The sequence below is a fragment of the Dendrobates tinctorius genome, unplaced genomic scaffold, assembly GCF_039654945.1.
Source record: "Dendrobates tinctorius isolate UK_male_01 unplaced genomic scaffold, ASM3965494v1 ptg000239l, whole genome shotgun sequence".
Lineage (NCBI taxonomy): Eukaryota > Metazoa > Chordata > Amphibia > Anura > Dendrobatidae > Dendrobates > Dendrobates tinctorius.
The window spans coordinates 273,946-291,958 of record NW_027361906.1 but is presented as its reverse complement, the minus strand read 5'-3'; the positions used below and the strand labels follow the sequence as shown (position 1 = coordinate 291,958).

Here is an 18,013-nt window from a genome sequence, read left to right as displayed (position 1 = left end):
CCTTTTCGTCTTCCGATATTTGTGCTTTGTTTTGCCCTGTTCACATTATAGTATTGTCCTGTGTGGTTGCGGCGCGGTGTGGTTTGAGTTCTCCCTGTCTGTCATTACTGTGTGGGTTTTGGTGGTTTGACAACTCACTGGGTGGAGGGTTCAGCTTAGGGCTGAGCAGGAGATAAGGAGAGGCTGGAGGCTCAGGCATTTGCACCTTTAGCAAAAACCCTGGGTTGAGGGTCAGACAGGGTTTTCCCTAGTTTGAGGGACTCCGCAGGGGCCCGGGTTTTGTCAGCCTCCTTCGACCTAAGCCTCGCATAACAACCGTGCTGCCATTATAGAGGCACGTGAGTTCATTGCATGTATTAATCCTTAGAAATAACAAACAGCTATTAAAGCTCTAAACTGTGCTTTGTAACATGGGTATTCCTGGTAGTAAAATAGAGCTAAAAGAATGCATATAAAAATGTTTTTGGCACCTTTTTTGGGTGTGGCTTTTTTATAGACTTATTTTGAGCTTTTTTTTCCCAGACAGAAAAACACTTGAATTTACATTTTTCTTTTTTTTTTTTCAGGTTGAAAAAAAAACACAAGGAAGAAAATCATCATGCACGATATGATACACTTTATTGATCCCGAGGGAAATGATGGAAATTATAGGTATGTTCTCCCATAGCTCATTTAAGCAGAATTATGTGGCTTTTGGAGCAGATGTTAACAGGTACGCTGATTCAACAGCGCAGGCAATAAGGAGACAGAGGTAGAATGATTTATTTGATTAGCACAATTGAAGTGGGGCCTTTGGCACAATATTAGGGGACAGCGGAAACGTTGGAAATGAACCAAGTTGTGTTACAAGGAGAATACAGTGATTTAGATGAACAGGATACTGACACAATGTTACTGACACACGATCATTCTACTATTACCATTTGTAGTGCAGTGGGGTTGGTGCGGTGCGATAGATAGGCAGGGACCACAGAAAGTTCAACTTAAACAGTGTCTTTATTTTCCAGACCCACATATAGGAGTGATATCCTCCGGATAGCATCTGGGTTTCCACCAATACAGTACTTGTTCAAAACCTGTTGCCGTGGGCAATGGCACCGCCGTGTCTCTTGGATGCGTCAGCTGCCTTGAAGTCCCTGGTTCTGTGTAAGCTTCACACAGACCTGTGATGCACAGAGCCTCCTGCTCTGCACAGGGCCGTTTTTAGGGGGGGGATGGGGGGTGCGATCTCCCGGGGCGCCACCCAAGCCAGGGGGCGCCTGCCCAGGGCCGGCATCAGGGCATTACAGCCCTTACTGCTGTATGGGGCCCGATGAACAGCAGTACAGAAGGGGGCCCTGCTCCTGTGCTTCCAGTCATCGGGCCCCAAGTGCTGCATGTCATGGGGCGCCAGGCGGGCCCCAAGTGTGCGCTGCGGTCGGGCCTGCAGCGCACACATCAGCAGAGCCGCCACAGCCGCCGACATCCAAAGCTACAGAAGAGCTGAAGGGGACCTGTAGTGACGTCATCATTACCACAGTCCTTCACCATTGATCAGCCCGCCCCCTGATCACATGACGATGACGTCACCACAGGTCCTTTCAGCTCAGACAGCTGCAGCTCCAACTTCAACGCAGGAGCGAGGCCAGGTAAGAAAAAAGTTTTTATTTTATTTTATTATTGAAAGGGGCAATATGTTTCCCTGGCAGAATGGAGACTCAGGGGCAGGACTGGAGACACACAGGGGCAAATATGGAGAAATGGGGGCAGAATGCAGACATGATGGGGCAGAATGCAGATATGATGGGGCAGAATGCAAGACATGATGGGGGCAGAATGCAAGACATGATGGGGGCAGAATGCAAGACATGATGGGGGCAGAATGCAAGACATGATGGGGGCAGAATGCAAGACATGATGGGGGCAGAATGCAAGACATGATGGGGGCAGAATGCAAGACATGATGGGGGCAGAATGCAAGACATGATGGGGGCAGAGTGCAAGACATGATGGGGGCAGAATGCAAGACATGATGGGGGCAGAATGCAAGACATGATGGGGGCAGAATGCAAGACATGATGGGGGCAGAATGCAAGACATGATGGGGGCAGAATGCAAGACATGATGGGGCAGAATGCAAGACATGATGTGGGCAGAGTGCAAGACATGATGTGGGCAGAGTGCAAGACATGATGTGGGCAGAGTGCAAGACATGATGTGGGCAGAGTGCAAGACATGATGTGGGCAGAGTGCAAGACATGATGTGGGCAGAGTGCAAGACATGATGTGGGCAGAGTGCAAGACATGATGTGGGCAGAGTGCAAGACATGATGTGGGCAGAGTGCAAGACATGATGTGGGCAGAGTGCAAGACATGATGTGGGCAGAATGCAAGACATGATGGGGGCAGAATGCAAGACATGATGTGGGCAGAATGCAGACATGATGGGGACAGAATGCAGACATGGGGGCAGAATGTGCCAGTAAGACAGGATGGGGCAGAATGTGACAGTGAGACACAGGAGGGGGCAGAAAGTGAGACATTGGAGCAGAATGCAAGACATGGGGGCAGAATGTGACAGTAAGACACACCAGGGGACAGAATGTGACAGTGAGACACAGGAGGGGGCAGAATGCGAGAAATGGGGGCAGAATGTGACAGTGAGACACAGGAGGGGGCAGAATGCGAGACATGGGGGCAGAATGTGACAGTGAGACACAGGAGGGGGCAGAATGTGAGACATGGGGGCAGAATGTGACAGTGAGACACAGGAGGGGGCAGAATGTGACAGTGAGACACAGGAGGGGGCAGAATGTGAGGCATTGGGGCAGAATGGACATGGGGCAGAATGTGACAGTAAGACACAGGAGGGGGCAAAATGTGACAGTGAGACGCAGAAGGGGGCAGAATGTGAGGCACGGAGGCAGAATGTGACAATAAGACACAGGAGGGGGCAGAATGTGACAGTGAAACGCAGGAGGGGCAGAATGTGAGGCACGGGGCAGAATGTGACAGTGAGACACAGGAAGGGGCAGAATGTGAAAATAGGACACAGGAGAGGGCAGAATGTGACAGTGAGACACAGGAGGGGGCAGAATGTGACAGTGAGACACAGGAGGGGGCAGAATATGACAGTGAGACACAGGAGGGGGCAGAATGTGACAGTGATACACAGGAGGGGCAGAATGTGAGGCACGGGGGCAGAATGTGAAAGTGAGACACAGGACGGGGCAGAATGTGAGACACAGGGGGCAGGATGGGAGACACATGGTGCAGGATCATGGGGCAGGATGGATACGATGTAGACAGGGCAGGATCGGGAGATCATATGGGGGCAGAATGGATACTCATGAGGGCAGGATGAGAGAAAATATGGCTGAAGTCAGGAATGAGACACACAGGGGTCAGGATGGGGGATATTACCATAGGGGCTAATTAAGGGATATTATTACTGCAGTGATGTATTTATTTTATTTTTTTGAGGATACTGTGGTGCTTAGCCTGCTTTCTTTGTGTGTAATATCGGGGGGTGATGCCTTCGAGGATTGGATTGATGCAAAGGTAAGACACGTTTATCTAAGTTTATCTAAAGTATTCAGCATGTTAATGTTCGGGGGGGGGCGCTTTTTCGATGTTTGCCCTGTTGGCAAAATTCCCTAGAAACTGCCCTGGCTCTGCATCTTGCAAACTCCAAACTGATACTCCCAAGACAAAACTGACAGACTTTAAATGGAATCTTGGCCATTATTATTATTATTATTATTATTATTATTATTATTTATTGTTATAGCGCCATTTATTCCATGGCGCTTTACATGTAAGGAGGAGTATACATAAAAACAAGTACAATAATCTTAAACAATACAAGTCATAACTGGTACAGGAGGAGAGAGGACCCTGCCCGCGAGGGCTCACAATCTTCAAGGGATGGGTGATAATACAGTAGGCGAGGGTAGAGCTGGTCGTGCAGCGGTTTGGTCGATCGGTGGTTACTGCAGGTTGTAGGCTTATCGGAAGAGGTGGGTCTTCAGGCTCTTTTTGAAGGTTTCGATGGTAGGTGAGAGTCTGATATGTTGTGGTAGAGAGTTCCAGAGTAGGGGTGATGCGCGAGAGAAATCTTGTATGCGATTGTGGGAAGAGGAGATAAGAGGGGAGTAGAGAAGGAGATCTTGTGAGGATCGGAGGTTGCGTGCGGGAAAGTACCGGGAGACGAGGTCACAGATGTATGGAGGAGACAGGTTGTGGATGGCTTTGTATGTCATGGTTAGGGTTTTGTAATGGAGTCTCTGGGCAATTGGGAGCCAGTGAAGGGATTGACAGAGGGGAGAAGCTGGGGAATAGCGGGGGGACAGGTGGATTAGTCGGGCAGCAGAGTTTAGAATAGATTGGAGGGGTGCGAGAGTGTTTGAGGGGAGGCCACAGAGCATGAGGTTGCAGTAGTCAAGGCGAGAGATGATGAGGGCATGGACTAGGGTTTTTGCAGATTCTTGGGTGGGGAATGAACGGATTCGTGAAATATTTTTGAGTTGAAGTCGGCAGGAAGTGGAAAGGGCTTGGATATGTGGTTTGAAGGAGAGATCAGCGTCAAGGATTAGTCCGAGGCAGCGAGCTTGTGGGACTGGGGAGAGTGGGCAGTCATTTACTGTAATTGATAGGTTCGTAGGGGGGTCACGTGAGATGGGGGAAAGATGATGAATTCTGTTTTGTCCATGTTGAGTTTCAGAAATCTAGCAGAGAAGAAGGATGAAATAGTGGACAGACATTGAGGGATTCTGTTTAGTAGGGAGGTGATATCTGGTCCAGAGATGTAGATCTGTGTGTCATCAGCGTAAAGATGATACTGAAAGCCATGAGATTGTATGAGCTGTCCCAGGCCAAAGGTGTAAATAGAGAACAGCAGGGGCCCAAGGACTGAACCTTGTGGGACTCCGACAGATAGGGGGCGAGGTGAGGAGGTGGTGTGTGAGTGGGACACGCTGAATGTCCGGTCTGTTAGGTATGATGAGATCCAGGATAGGGCCAAGTCTGTGATGCTGAGGGATGAGAGGGTCTGTAATAATAGGGAATGGTCCACTGTGTCAAAGGCAGCCGACAGGTCCAGGAGGAGGAGGACAGAGTAGTGTCGCTTGCTCTTGGCGGTTAAGAGGTCATTGGTGACCTTAGTAAGGGCAGTTTCAGTGGAGTGGTGTGACCGGAAGCCAGATTGTAAGCGGTCGAAGAGGGAGCAAGAAGAGAGATGGGAGGACAGTTCAAGGTAGACGTGTTGTTCCAGTAGCTTGGAGGCGTAGGGGAGAAGTGATATAGGGCGATAGCTAGATACAGAGGATGGGTCAAGAGAGGGCTTTTTGAGGATAGGTGTGATGGAGGCATGTTTAAAGCTTGAGGGGAAAACACCAGTTGTTAGTGATAGGTTGAAGAGATGGGTTAGGGTTGGGATGAAGACTGTGGTGAGGTTTGGTATGAAGTGGGATGGGATCGGGTCGAGTGCACAGGTGGTGAGATGTGATCTTGAGAGTAGAGTGGAGAGTCGATCTTCTGTAATGGTGGAGAAGTTGGTTTTGAAGGTGGAGGGCTGGTAAGTCAGGAGGAAGGGCTCTGGGGGTTGTTGACCAAAACTGTCCCTGATGTTATCAATTTTCTGCTTGAAAAATGAGGCAAAGTCTTCAGCTGAGATGAGTGGGGAGGGAGGAGGTGCTGGGGGGCGGAGGAGAGAATTGAAGGTGTTGAATAACTGTTTAGGGTTGTGAGACAGGGAGGATATGAGAGATGAGAAGTAGGTTTGTTTAGCTGTGGCGAGTGTGGTCTTGAAAGTAGTGAGGGACTGTTTGAATGCGATGAAGTGCTCGTTGGAGTGGGATCTTTTCCATCTGCGCTCAGCAGCCCTGGAAGCTCGCCTCAGCTCTTTGGTCAGGCTGGTGTGCCAGGGCTGTCTGTTGATTTTGCGAGTTTTGGTATGTGTAAGTGGGGCAGCGGATTCCAAAGCTACAGCTATTGTGGTGTTATATAGAGCAGCAGCGTCATCTGCATTGTGTAAGGAACTTATATCTGTGAGAGGGAGGAGGGATTCAGAGAATGAGTGTAGGTCAAGATTCCTGCGAGGGTGTGGAAGTTTGTGGGGTGGGGATTGTAGACATGGAGTGAAGAGGGAAGAGAATGTGAGCAGGTTGTGGTCAGAGAGAGGAAGAGGTGAGTTAGAGAGGTTAGATAGGGAGCAGAGGCGGGTGAAGATGAGGTCCAGTGTGTGGCCATCTTTATGGGTGGATGTAGAAGACCATTGAGTGAGGCCGAAGGAGGAAGTGAGAGATAGAAGTTTAGTGGCAGCTGAGAGGGAAGTGTCAATGGGGATGTTGAAGTCACCCATGATGATAGTAGGGATGTCCGCGGAAAGGAAATGAAGTAACCAGGTGGTGAAGTGGTCAAAGAAGGTGGTGGCTGGCCCTGGGGGGCGGTAGATGACAGCCAGTTGGAGGTTGGACGGGGAGTATGTGCGCACAGAGTGCACCTCAAAGGAAGGGAGAGTAACAGAGGGTGGCAGTGGGATTGGGGTGAAGGAGCAGGTATCTGACAGGAGAAAACCAACTCCTCCGCCATGTTTGCTGCTGGGGCGGGGGGTGTGAGAAAGGTGGAAGCCGCCATATGAAAGTGCAGCAGGAGAGGCTGTGTCAGAAGGGGTGAGCCAGGTTTCAGTGATGGCGAGGAAGGAAAGTTTGGTAGTAACAAAAAGATCATGGATGTAGGAAAGCTTGTTGCAGACAGAGCGAGCGTTCCACAGAGCTCCTGTTAGTGGGACTGGGGAAGCGGGGGCTGGGTGAATGGGTATAAGGTTGGAGAGGTTACGGAAGGTTGTGATAGAGCGTGGATGGGAGGTAGAAATGACTGTGGGAATGTGGTGAGGAGGACCAGGATTTGGAGAGATATCACCAGCAGTGAGAAGGAGCAGAGAAAGTGTTAGCAGGTGGGAGCAGGAGAGGGCATGAGGGGGCTGTCTGTGGAGACAGAGGATTGTATGTTAAGGAACAGTTTTGAGGCGGAGGTGAGGTGGATGGGGAGGATTGAAGAAGAGATGAACAGTTCCTTACTAGGAGTAGGGATTAGGGGAATTAGCAGAAAGTGAAGGATTATATGGGTGAAAGTGAAAACAAACAGAAACATTGTTTACAGTGATTGTGTACAGGTACCTTCAGTTCCCTTCTGGTTCAATTATGGTTTTAATTCTTAAATTAATCTTCACACTTCTAGAACACACTTATAGGAATCACACTGCAGACTGAAGTCTTTATGCAGACTTGTGCTCTGCAATATATGTACAACTAAGTGCAGTCAGGTGTGAAGCAGAGAGGAGTGGTCTCTGCTCTTCTTGGTCAGACAATTAAGAGTGGACCAGATGTATATGATCAAGCCAGAGTAAACAAGGTCATAAATAACACTGGGGTAAGCTGGGGTTAGCTGAAAGGCATACCATGTGAATGCTAGGTGCAGAGGCAAGTCTATGTGCAAAGCTGGGTGATGCACTGTGTGCCCTTCATAGACAGACAGCAGGAGAGCCATTGAGCCATTTCCAAAACCCAGAGTGGAGAGAGGGATTTGCCCCACTACCAAACCTGCAAATCCCTCTTAAAATAAAAGCACTTGAAGGATTTCCCTAAAAATCTGACTGGGTCACTACTTGTTACAGTGCGCATGATCAATCTCCGATCTATTCAGCTCTGAGCCCTGGTTCGTAGGATCGGTAGGAGTTTAATCATCATACCACCAGCAATCTGGAAGTTATCCCCTACCCGATTGATAGAGTATAACTTTCAAAGTTGAGAATACCCCTTTGATTGTTTTTTTTTTTTTTTTTTTTAAATATGTGGTAGGTGCTGAATCGTTCTAGAGATCTGCTCAAAGCAGCACACTTCTGACAAGTCTTTTGAGCAATCAGGAGCAAGACCCCCATCTGCCTGCTGGACATTTCAGCACCTATCATGTATTAAAAAAAAAATTCCAAGTTTATTGGAAGAATTCTTTTTAACTTTTGTGATACAAAGAAAATACTTATTTAAAAAAAATTGACCATCTGTCCCTATCTCACCTGGGTCTCCACCGGTATTATTTAGTAGTACAATACCATCAGTGACATCTGTGTCTACCAAACCTTCCGAGACTCACATACTTGGCATGAGATGAATCATTACATACGATGAGTAAGAGGAAGTTTTTACAGTGTTATTTTTTTGTTAAACAACCTATAAAAATCACATTTTTCACTGTTTTGTAATTCCATATTATCCACCCATTTCGGAGAACCAGTACATTTACCTGCATCTTAAAAAAAAAAACCAAAAAAAAACAAAAAAAAACAAAAAAACAGAAAGTCAGCAGTAGAAATTAAACAATACACTGTCACTGCAGCTATTCAGGTAGCTGCAAGCTCCACTAGATAGCAATAGAGTGGAAGGAGGAGAAGCAAGTCTGCAAGAGCTGACCTGCAGTGCTGCAGTGAGGCTACCACCAGGTGGCAGCAGAGTAGTCAATCAAGCTGAGTCAAAACCTAGACCGTCACGCAGTACAAAGGGGAAAAACCAAGCACAGAGTCAGTGGAGCGCCAGAGGGTCAATACCAGTCAAAAGCAGAAATTCCTGAAGCAAGAGACGAAGTCAGGTCAGAGCCAAAGCCGAGTCAAACACCGGGAAATCCAAACACAAAGGGAAACACTAAGTCAGGATGGGCAGAGGGGAAGGAACAGACATGGGCAAAGTCAGTAAACGCAGCAGGACAAATCAGGGTACCACCAGAGTCAGATACTCATGCCATAGGCAGAAAATATTACTGACACCGCCTGCAAGATGCAGCGGGGAGAAATAGCAGACCTGAAACCAAAATGAGGCAAGGCAAAGTTAGCCCCTGACATGACCAGACTGGGAAAGGGGCAGACAGGACTCAAAACCCGGTCTGGATCATGACATATACCATGCCTATTAACCCTTTTGCGCCAGAGCCTTTTTTCGCGTTTGTGAACGGGCCAATTTTTACAATACTGATCAGTGTCACTTTATGAGGTGTGAGGTAGCGCTGTCATTCACATAGGGGATTCTCGCTTAGCCGCCACAAAACCGGACCCGGCACAGGTTTTCCATAAAACCAGTATAGTCCATGCGGTTTATTATGCAGCATAAACCAAAGCAATCAACATAAAGTTCATATCAGCATAGCATCCTTGACAGAGCTTCTCTCTGTCCTCCCTGTGGTCACACAGGTTGGCATACACAGGCTCTTCAGCCTCACAGTTATCTCACCCATGTCAGGGTTTCCTCATGGCTGTTTCTCCATGCTGCAGGCATCCACTCTCTCCTCTGGGACTCTCAGACGCTGGCAGCCATGACACACAGCCACTCCACAGGCTGTTAGCCAGGAGGCACTTCTCCCAGCGGGACCTTCCACACTGGACCAACCAGGTCCCTGCATTCACCACATGTGACCTACCCTGGCCACATTATATGGTCCGTAGCCACGCCCACCGGTTCACATGGCTATGACCTCATCACAGGTCCTTCACACACTCATACACACTCTACCATAGTGTACTAAACACACCCCCTGGGTGGGTTTGTAGGTAACTAGGTCTGCCCGTCTCCCAGGTTACCTGGAGACTTCTCCCTGACACATTGAACCAGCACCTCAGCAGTATCACTGCTGCTCAATACACACATAAGTCTCCATCTCAAGGCCACCCACCTTGTGATACATAACGGTCCTTCCGTATTCTGCCACTCATCCTCTCTCTTGGAACATCCACACAGCGCCCCTAGCGGACACAGTGGTCATTACACCACAGAGGACATAACTCTGGAACGCATCAATGTATCTCTGTGATTCTGAGGCTGTTTTTTTCATGACATATTGTACTACTTCATGATAGTGGTAAAATTTGCTTGATATAACTTGGTTTTATTTGTGAAAATATCGGAAATTTGGCTAAATTTTTTTAAATCTTGCAATTTTCAAAATTTTAACTTTTATGCCCTTATACCACACAACATAGTTCCTAAACAACATTTCCCAAGTGTTTTCTTTACATGAGCACAAATTTTGAAACATAATTTTTTTGTTACAAAATTAGAAGGGTTAAACAGATGATGGACTTGAGTAGGGACTTTTTTATGGATTGAGTTGAAGCTTTTATTGGGAACAATTTATATAACATTTAGGATCACGCTTATCCGGCGCCTTACACTGAGCACTTATTTTGGGTTTTCCATCAAAAATCTCTGAGTGATTGTCATGGATGTGTCAGAGGCTGTAGACCGTTACACTGCATCTGTCTGCAGAAGGTCTCAGCAGTTTATTTTGCAGACTTCTATCTGGTACTTCTGATGCTAGGACCCAGTGGCCACCTCCCCTGGCTCTGATGGTCACACCTGGGTCTGGGTGTTTATAGCTCCCAACTTGCTGTTGGGAGTTGTGGATGATATTTCCATTTGTATTCCCCTGTTGTGACTTGGAGCAGTAGCAGTCGGCTATCGTCCTCTTTGGAGTTTGAGGATGTTGGTGTTTCTCTCTGAGACTACTCAAGTTAAGTCTTCCCCTTGTTTTGTTTGTCTATCCCAATTGTCTTTAGAGGTAGTGGGAATTGCCTGGTGCTCATCCTGCCCTTCCTTGTGCAGGGCTTATCGCCAGGGTCAGGCAGGAATTAGGTATGCTGCTCGACGATAGGTGCGGAACCAATATAGGGATGAGAAGGCAGACAGGGTAATGTTAGATCTGTCTAGGGGTCTCCACTCCCCCCTTCCCTAGTGTTTGATTTTATTTCCCTTACCCCTTTGTGTTGCAGTTAGCTTTTCCTACACTGTGTGTGACATGATACAGATGAAACCCCCGAGGGATCCATTCACTATAATGAGACAGCAGAGTTACTCTGGACTCTGTCTGGCCTGTGTTCAGCAGTGTCCTTCTTTTTAGAGGTGCACAATGCACCAGTATGTGTATGTGCACACCTAAAAAGATGGACACTGCAGAATCACAGGTCAGACAACAACCACATTGCCTCCACCTGCCTCATTATAGGGAATCTTCCACCAGGGGTTCCATCTGTATCACGTATTTCAGAGATTTACACAGAAACCCCCGTGTAAGTGCTCGGCACAGAGCGCAGGATAAATGTCAGCCGAGCTTTACTGCGATCTTTGGGAGGCAGAATGAACAAATCAACAGCAGGTAAAGAATTGGTTTTATTTATTTCTTATGTTGTTTCTTGTGTGGTATAAGTGATTAGACAACTTTATTCTGCAGGTCTGTGCGATTACAGCGATACCAGATTTATATCAGTGTTTTTATCAGGCTGCTCTCACTCACGAAAATAAGTTTTTTCTTAAAAAAACAAACAAGTTTTTGCATCACCATTTTTTGAGAGCTATAATTTTTCCATATATCTGCCGACAGAGTCATGTGACAGCTTGTTTATTTCGGGACAAGTTGATATTTTTATTTGTACCATTTTTGGATACATGACATTTTTTGATCGCTCTTTATTCTGATTTGTGGGAGACAGAATGAACAAAAAAAACAGCATTTAGGTTTTTTTTTATTATTGCCATTCCACATGTTGTAAAATAGATAGGGCCGCTTTAATCTTCGGGTCAGTACAGTTAGAGCGATACCACATTTATATAGTTTTTTTATGTTTTTCTACTATTGCACAATAAAAACTATTTTATAGAAAAAAGAATTGTTTTTGCATCGCTTTATTCTGAGAGCTATAACTTTTTTTATTTTTCCCCTGATGGAGCTGTGTGGCAGCTTGTTTTTTTTTGTGGGACAAGATGACATTTTCATCGGTACCATTTTTATTTCCAATTGACTTTTTGATCGCGTTTTATTCTACTTTTTGTTTGGCAGCATGATAAAAAAGCAGTTTTTTTTTTTTGTTATGGTGTGCACTGAAGGAGTTAACTGGTGTGACAGTTTCATAGGTCGGATCGTTCTGGACACGGTTATACCAAATATGTGTACTTTTTTTTGTTTTTACATAGATATACAGGGTGGGCCATCTATAATTTGGATCCAAAATGGCCGACTTCAAAATGGCCGCCATGTTCACCACCCATCTTGAAAAGTTTTCCCCACCCATATACTAATGTGCCACAAACAGGACGTTGATATCACCAACCATTCCCATTTTATTTAGGTGTACCCGTATAAATGGCCCACCCTGTACTTATTTATTGGTTTAATATTTTTTCTTCTTTTTTATTTATTTTGTTGTTTTTTTTTATAGTTTTAAAACTTTTTTTTACTTTTTAACTTAGTCCCTGTATGGGACTTCAGTGCTTATTTCTCTGATCACTGATCTCATGCTCTGCAGTACACAAGATAGCAAAGGGTTTACATGATGGGGACCTGATCCAATCAGTTCCCGATGATGTCACCTGTCAGAGCTATCACTGTGCCCTGGAATCGTAGCACTAAGGCTAAGTGCACACGTACCGGAACTCTCGCGGAAATTACCGCGAGAATTCTGGAATTCCAGTCTGCGGGAAAACCGCATTTTAAATTCCCGCGATTTTCCCATGGAAAAACTAGCATTTTGCAAGCGTATTTAGCTTGCAAAATGCTAGCGTTCTCCAAGCGATCTGTAGCATCGCTGGGAGAACTGATTGACAGATTGGTCACACTCGTCAAACATAGTGTTTGACAAGTGTGACCAACTTTTTACTACTGAGGCCGCCTATGCAGCATCAGTAGTAAAAGATAAAATGTAAAAAAAAAAAAATGGTGTTATTCTCACCTTCCGGCGTCCCGCGCATCCGTTCCCAGTAATCCTTTGAGAAAATGCACGCGATGACGTCCGTTCTCGCGGGATCGCGATGTCTCGCGGTAATTCGCGATGACGTCGCGCGAATGACCGCGAGACTTCACGATCCCGCGAGACTGGACGTCATCGCAGGCATTTTCGCAAAGGACTACTGGGAACGAGAGCGTGAAGAGAAGCGGAAAGACTGCGCGGGACGTCGGAGGGTGAGAATAACAATATTTTTTATTTTTAAATTCTATTTTTTACAGGGATATGGTACCCAAAGCCCGGAGGACAGTCTCCTCTCCTCCGGACCGTGGTTACCATCCGCCATTGTTCTGCTTACTTTCCGCATTGTGTGCACAGCCACATGCGGGAAGTAAGCAGAACAATGCATTCCTATGGGTGCGGGATCGCCGCGATTCCGCAAATTAATGAGCATGCTGCGGTTTTTACCGCGAAGCGATTCCGCCGCGGTAAAAACCGCAGCATTAGCACAGCATTGCGGAATCCCATAGGAATGCATGGGATGCTTATTTTTCGCGTTTTCGCGGCAAAATCGCGCGGTTAAAACAGCCGCGGAAACGCGAAAAAAACACCACGTGTGAACGCAGCCTCACAGGACCCTGGGAGTCCTGAGCACTGTGAGACCACCCACCACTGATAAATGTCGGAGCTGCACAAAGCCCAGCAAGCGCCGACGTTTATGTATAGTGGGTGGTCGGGAATAAAAATTATGCAATAATAATATCTTTATTTTTATATATCACTAACATATTCCGCAGCGCTTTACAGTTTGTACACATTAACATCACTGTCCCCGATGGGGCTCACAATCTAAATTCCCTATCAGTATATGTCTTTGGAATGTGGGAGGAAACCGGAGTGCCCGGAGGAAACCCGCGCAATCACGGGGAGAACATACAAACTCCTTGTGGGTCGCCCGCCAGGGCAGTGGGGTACTCGGTACCGGGCCGGTATCTCAGAGGGAAGTGTCACAGTAGCGGTGACCCGGTCCGTGGCCCTGGGCGCCCATGTAAAAGGGGTTGAGAGTGGCTGATGATTAAAATTTATGAGTGGATGATACGTGACGCCACCTGTGGTGCTCGGCAATGAAGATGTTAAGCCGATGCTGCAAACAGATCCTCTGGGACAGATGGTGTGGTGCAGCAATGATGTTGTAACCCTCCACAGGCAGGGCTGCAGTCCCAGGGCAGAGTAGATGAAGAGGATAGGTGTTGAGGAAGAGGGTGTAGTGTCTGGCACAGAGATGTAGCAGTGCTGGAGAGTTTGCAGGAAGGAGGCAAGGACACAATAGGGTGCAGTTTCTTTTACCTTTACTTTGTTTGGTAAATGCAGTCCAGGGTCCAGATTACAGATGGCACAGGAGCTGGCTAGCATGGAAACAACTTAGGAATCTCTCTATCAGATGGGTTGCGTAGTCTCCTTTCTAGCGCTTATTTTAGGTACTTGCAGTACTGTGTTACACTGAAGTTCCACTTGCTTGCTCTCATTTAGAACTCCCTGGTATGGCAGACAGCTGTAGCCTTCTTCTTCTGGCTCACACGTGGCTGTTGTGCCTCCGAGTCTTATGTGGGAACAGAGAATTTACAGCTTCCTATTCCTCCGGTTTCTGCTGCAGGAACATCAGTATCCATACAGCCTTGGAGACCGGGCTCCAGATCATGCGCTATAGCTAGAAGTGAGCTCTGAACTCTGCTCAATCTTCCAGCTCCTTTCCTCACGTCCACACACATTGCCCTCCTCACACAAACTCCTAATTTTCCCTTCCTGGCCCCCAGAGAGCAGCTCTTCCCCCAGTTTTGGGTTCAGAGCTCCCTCTGCTGGCCTGGAGTGGGAGCTGTGTTGTGATTAACTGACAGAGAGACCGTTCATTGCTTCCAAGCATGACAAGACACTCCCTAGGAGGAAGGTAATGCCGTTTTGGCGACCATACTCCTGGGGGCGCCACATTTGCAGATGTTGTCCTTGGTGGGATTCAAACCCAGGACTCCAGCGCTGCAGTGCTATCCACTGAGCCACCGTGCTGCCCACAGGAACTGCTTAAAGAAGATCTGTTGCCTGTGTAGTAAAGAACAGGATTGGTCCTCCAGAGCTAGAGACCCCGCCTCTCATGGGCAGACATAACATTGGTTCAACCTGTGCAGCCATACACAGGTCTGAGAGGTACGGGGCCAGGGGCCACTTCCACCACCAAAGCTGCTAGCAGCTTCTGTTGAAGACAAGGGGACATTATGGTGACCTATTGGTCTACAAAGGGCTCATATATTGTTCTTACACAGGGACCTTCTACGCTCTGTGTCCGCCCCTGCTCCCTCTGTCATCTCAGAATTCGCTAAATGGTATTTTTTTTAATGAAAAAATCATTGGAAAATGACTGAAAAACAAAAGCTCCATACCTAGAGCATGCTGCATTTTTGTGGAAAAATTACAAGAATCCAAAAAAAAGGCAACAAGAGCGTGAAGAAAGAGCCATTACAAAGTGTAAAGTCGCTATTACGGTTCATAGTTCCTTATTTACGGCCAGATGACTTTTTTTTTTCAAATGCTGTCTTCCCCCTTCCATCTACTTTCAGTTCACATGTCTGTGATGAAGGAGTTAACTGCTCCTACCCCCCAGGGCCTGTAAGCATATTGAAGAAAGCAGTATTTAGTGTTCCAATACTGAATAGCAATGCCTTTTAGTATGATAATGAGATAAGGCCCAAAACAGAACTTCAAAGCTTGGGTAAGGAGCCGCCCCAGCATGGGGCAGGAAGATGCCTGAGGCTTCAATTAGAATATACCTGTCAGCCAGACACAGGAATACACATCCATTGTGTCTCCCAGTCACTCCGGCTCAATCCTAGGATCATGGATTATGAGCATATCTTTCGAGTTATGGACTCATGAAAAATATCCGAGTGACCCTGAGGAAATCGCGCATCTGGCAGTGTGACTCCTGAGTTGTTGAGGGTTGTGAGATCTGAGATACATAGATTGGCCCTCCACAGCGACCCAATGGGGCCATGTTTGCTCTCCACATGACAGGCAAAACAAACCGCATTCACTGGCACCTCTCATGTCCTGATCCGATCATGCTGTTGAAAGTTACCCTCTTTCTTAGATATTGGGAATAAGTTCTGCAGAGAGCTAAAGGGTGGAGATTATTAGCCCACCCTCTGACACATGGGGAGGAACCTAGCGTGTTTAAGAACTAGCAGCCCATGGCAGAGACAGACACTCACACAGAAAAACCAGACGATGGTGATCTAAGAAGGAACTGGGGACAGACCTGCCAAGGGGAGCAGCGGCCCGTGCTTTGCGGGTCTGTCCGACAACTAAGATTCTTGTACCTGTGGACTGCAGAGCTCCGGGCACCCACATGCAACCTACAATCTGGTAAATTGACATCCAGCTTAATATCTCCAAGTCTTGTACCCTTATTGTTATATTTTACTCTGACTGCAAATCCACTGTAATTCCATTGTATAGCTTTCTGTATATTTCTGTAATTATCTAGTGCACCCTTAAAGGGAAGGTGCCATCCAAAAAATTTTTTTTCAGCAATTGAAAAAAATGTAAAGAATTAATGTTTACATTTTCTTAAAAAATATTATCATTTGTTTTTAATTTGGAAAAATATGAAAAATAATTTTAAAAAGTTTGGCATTTCCACTTGTTAACACTAGGGGGAGCAGCTACTGAAATTTGGCACAAAAACCTAGTGCATAACTAGCTCAGATTACTGCCCTGCAGTAATTATGGGCAGAGTCTGCTGACATGGGTGTGATGTCACTCCTCTCCTCCCCTTCTGGGTGTTTGCTAAGGGAAAAGAGAGGATGACATCTAGGAACACAGTGAGCAGCCATTTTGATGGGGCCTGCAATGTTACTGGCTGTCTTTGCATGTAAAGTCTGGATCCGAACAGGTCATCAATCAGAAGAAATGTTTCCTGGATTTCTGTGGAGCAGACAAGAAGACGGTCCATCCATGTGTATATAACACAGCGCTCTATGTACAATCCCTGGCACCGATCAGGGTGCCCCCCATAGACCAGCACACTGCTCTCCTGAAATACTCTGTGCTGCTGTCACCCTGCTCCTTCCACCATATATCAGGCCCCTGTCGCCTCGCTTTCACACATCGCCAGGACAGGATCTGAGGAGAGGAATGGGGTCTTCGATCACTGAGGATGGCAGGCAGCAAGGATTCTGGGAGCAGAGAGACAGCAGCACAGAGTATTTCAGGAGAGCAGTGTGCTGGCCTATGGGGGGCACAGAGGGAGGTATATGGTGGAAGGAGCAGGGTGATGGCAGCACAGAGTATTTCAGGAGAGCAGTGTGCTGGTCTATGGGGGGCACAGAGGGAGGTATATGGGGGAGGAGCAGGGTGACAGCAGCACAGAGTATTTCAGGAGAGCAGTGCGCTGGTCTATGGGGGGGCACAGAGGGAGGTATATGGGGGAGGAGCAGGGTGACAGCAGCACAGAGTATTTCAGGAGAGCAGTGTGCTGGTCTATGGGGGGCACAGAGGGAGATATATGGGGGAGGAGCAGGGTGACAGCAGCACAGAAATCCAGGAAACATCTCTGCTGATTGATGGCCTGTTCTGATCCAGACTTTGCATGCAAAGACCCCATTCCCCTCCTCAGATCCTGTCCTGGCGATGTGTGACAGCGAGGCGACAGGTGCAGTCCGGAGTGACACTGGGAAGCAGGCTGGGGGGAAATGGAGCCATACAGTAACGATAAAAATGAGACCCCTCTCTTCAGCTGCCTCACCAGCCCTCCCCTGACTGCACCTAACTATTACCCCTGACCCGTGTGCAGGTGCTCAGCCAGAACCACCCCAAAATGGGTCCCCTTTTAGCAGATAATACTGCCATAGTGTTCTCACATAATACCGCAATATATTTCACACATAATGCCGCCATATACTTCACACATAATACCACCATATAGATCATACACAATACCACTATGTAGATCACACATAAAACCAGCAGGGTGACAGCAGCACAGAGTATTTCAGGAGCGCAGTATCACACGGGATAGGATTAGATACACAGCTCAGCAGTCAGTATCACACGGGATAAGATTAGATACACAGCTCAGCAGACAGTATCACACAAGATAGGATTAGATACACGGCTCAGCAGTCAGTATCATACGGGATAGGATTAGATACACGGATCAGCAGTCAGTATCACACAGGATAGGATTAGATACACAGCTCAGCAGTCAGTATCACACAGGAGAGG

General features: G+C 47.1%; 1 protein-coding gene across 2 annotated transcripts in view; it reads left to right on the top strand.

Annotated features, from left to right (window-relative positions):
* Positions 1–566: 566 nt before the first annotated feature.
* Positions 567–18,013, top strand: part of TLR5 (toll like receptor 5) — an 81,655-nt gene continuing 64,208 nt past the window's right edge. The window contains exon 1 of one of the 2 annotated variants that reach the window (XM_073556769.1): positions 567–651. The gene's annotated coding sequence lies outside the window, so the exon portion shown is untranslated. The remainder of the gene's footprint in view (positions 652–18,013) is intronic. The other variant, XM_073556765.1, reaches the window with a different exon arrangement.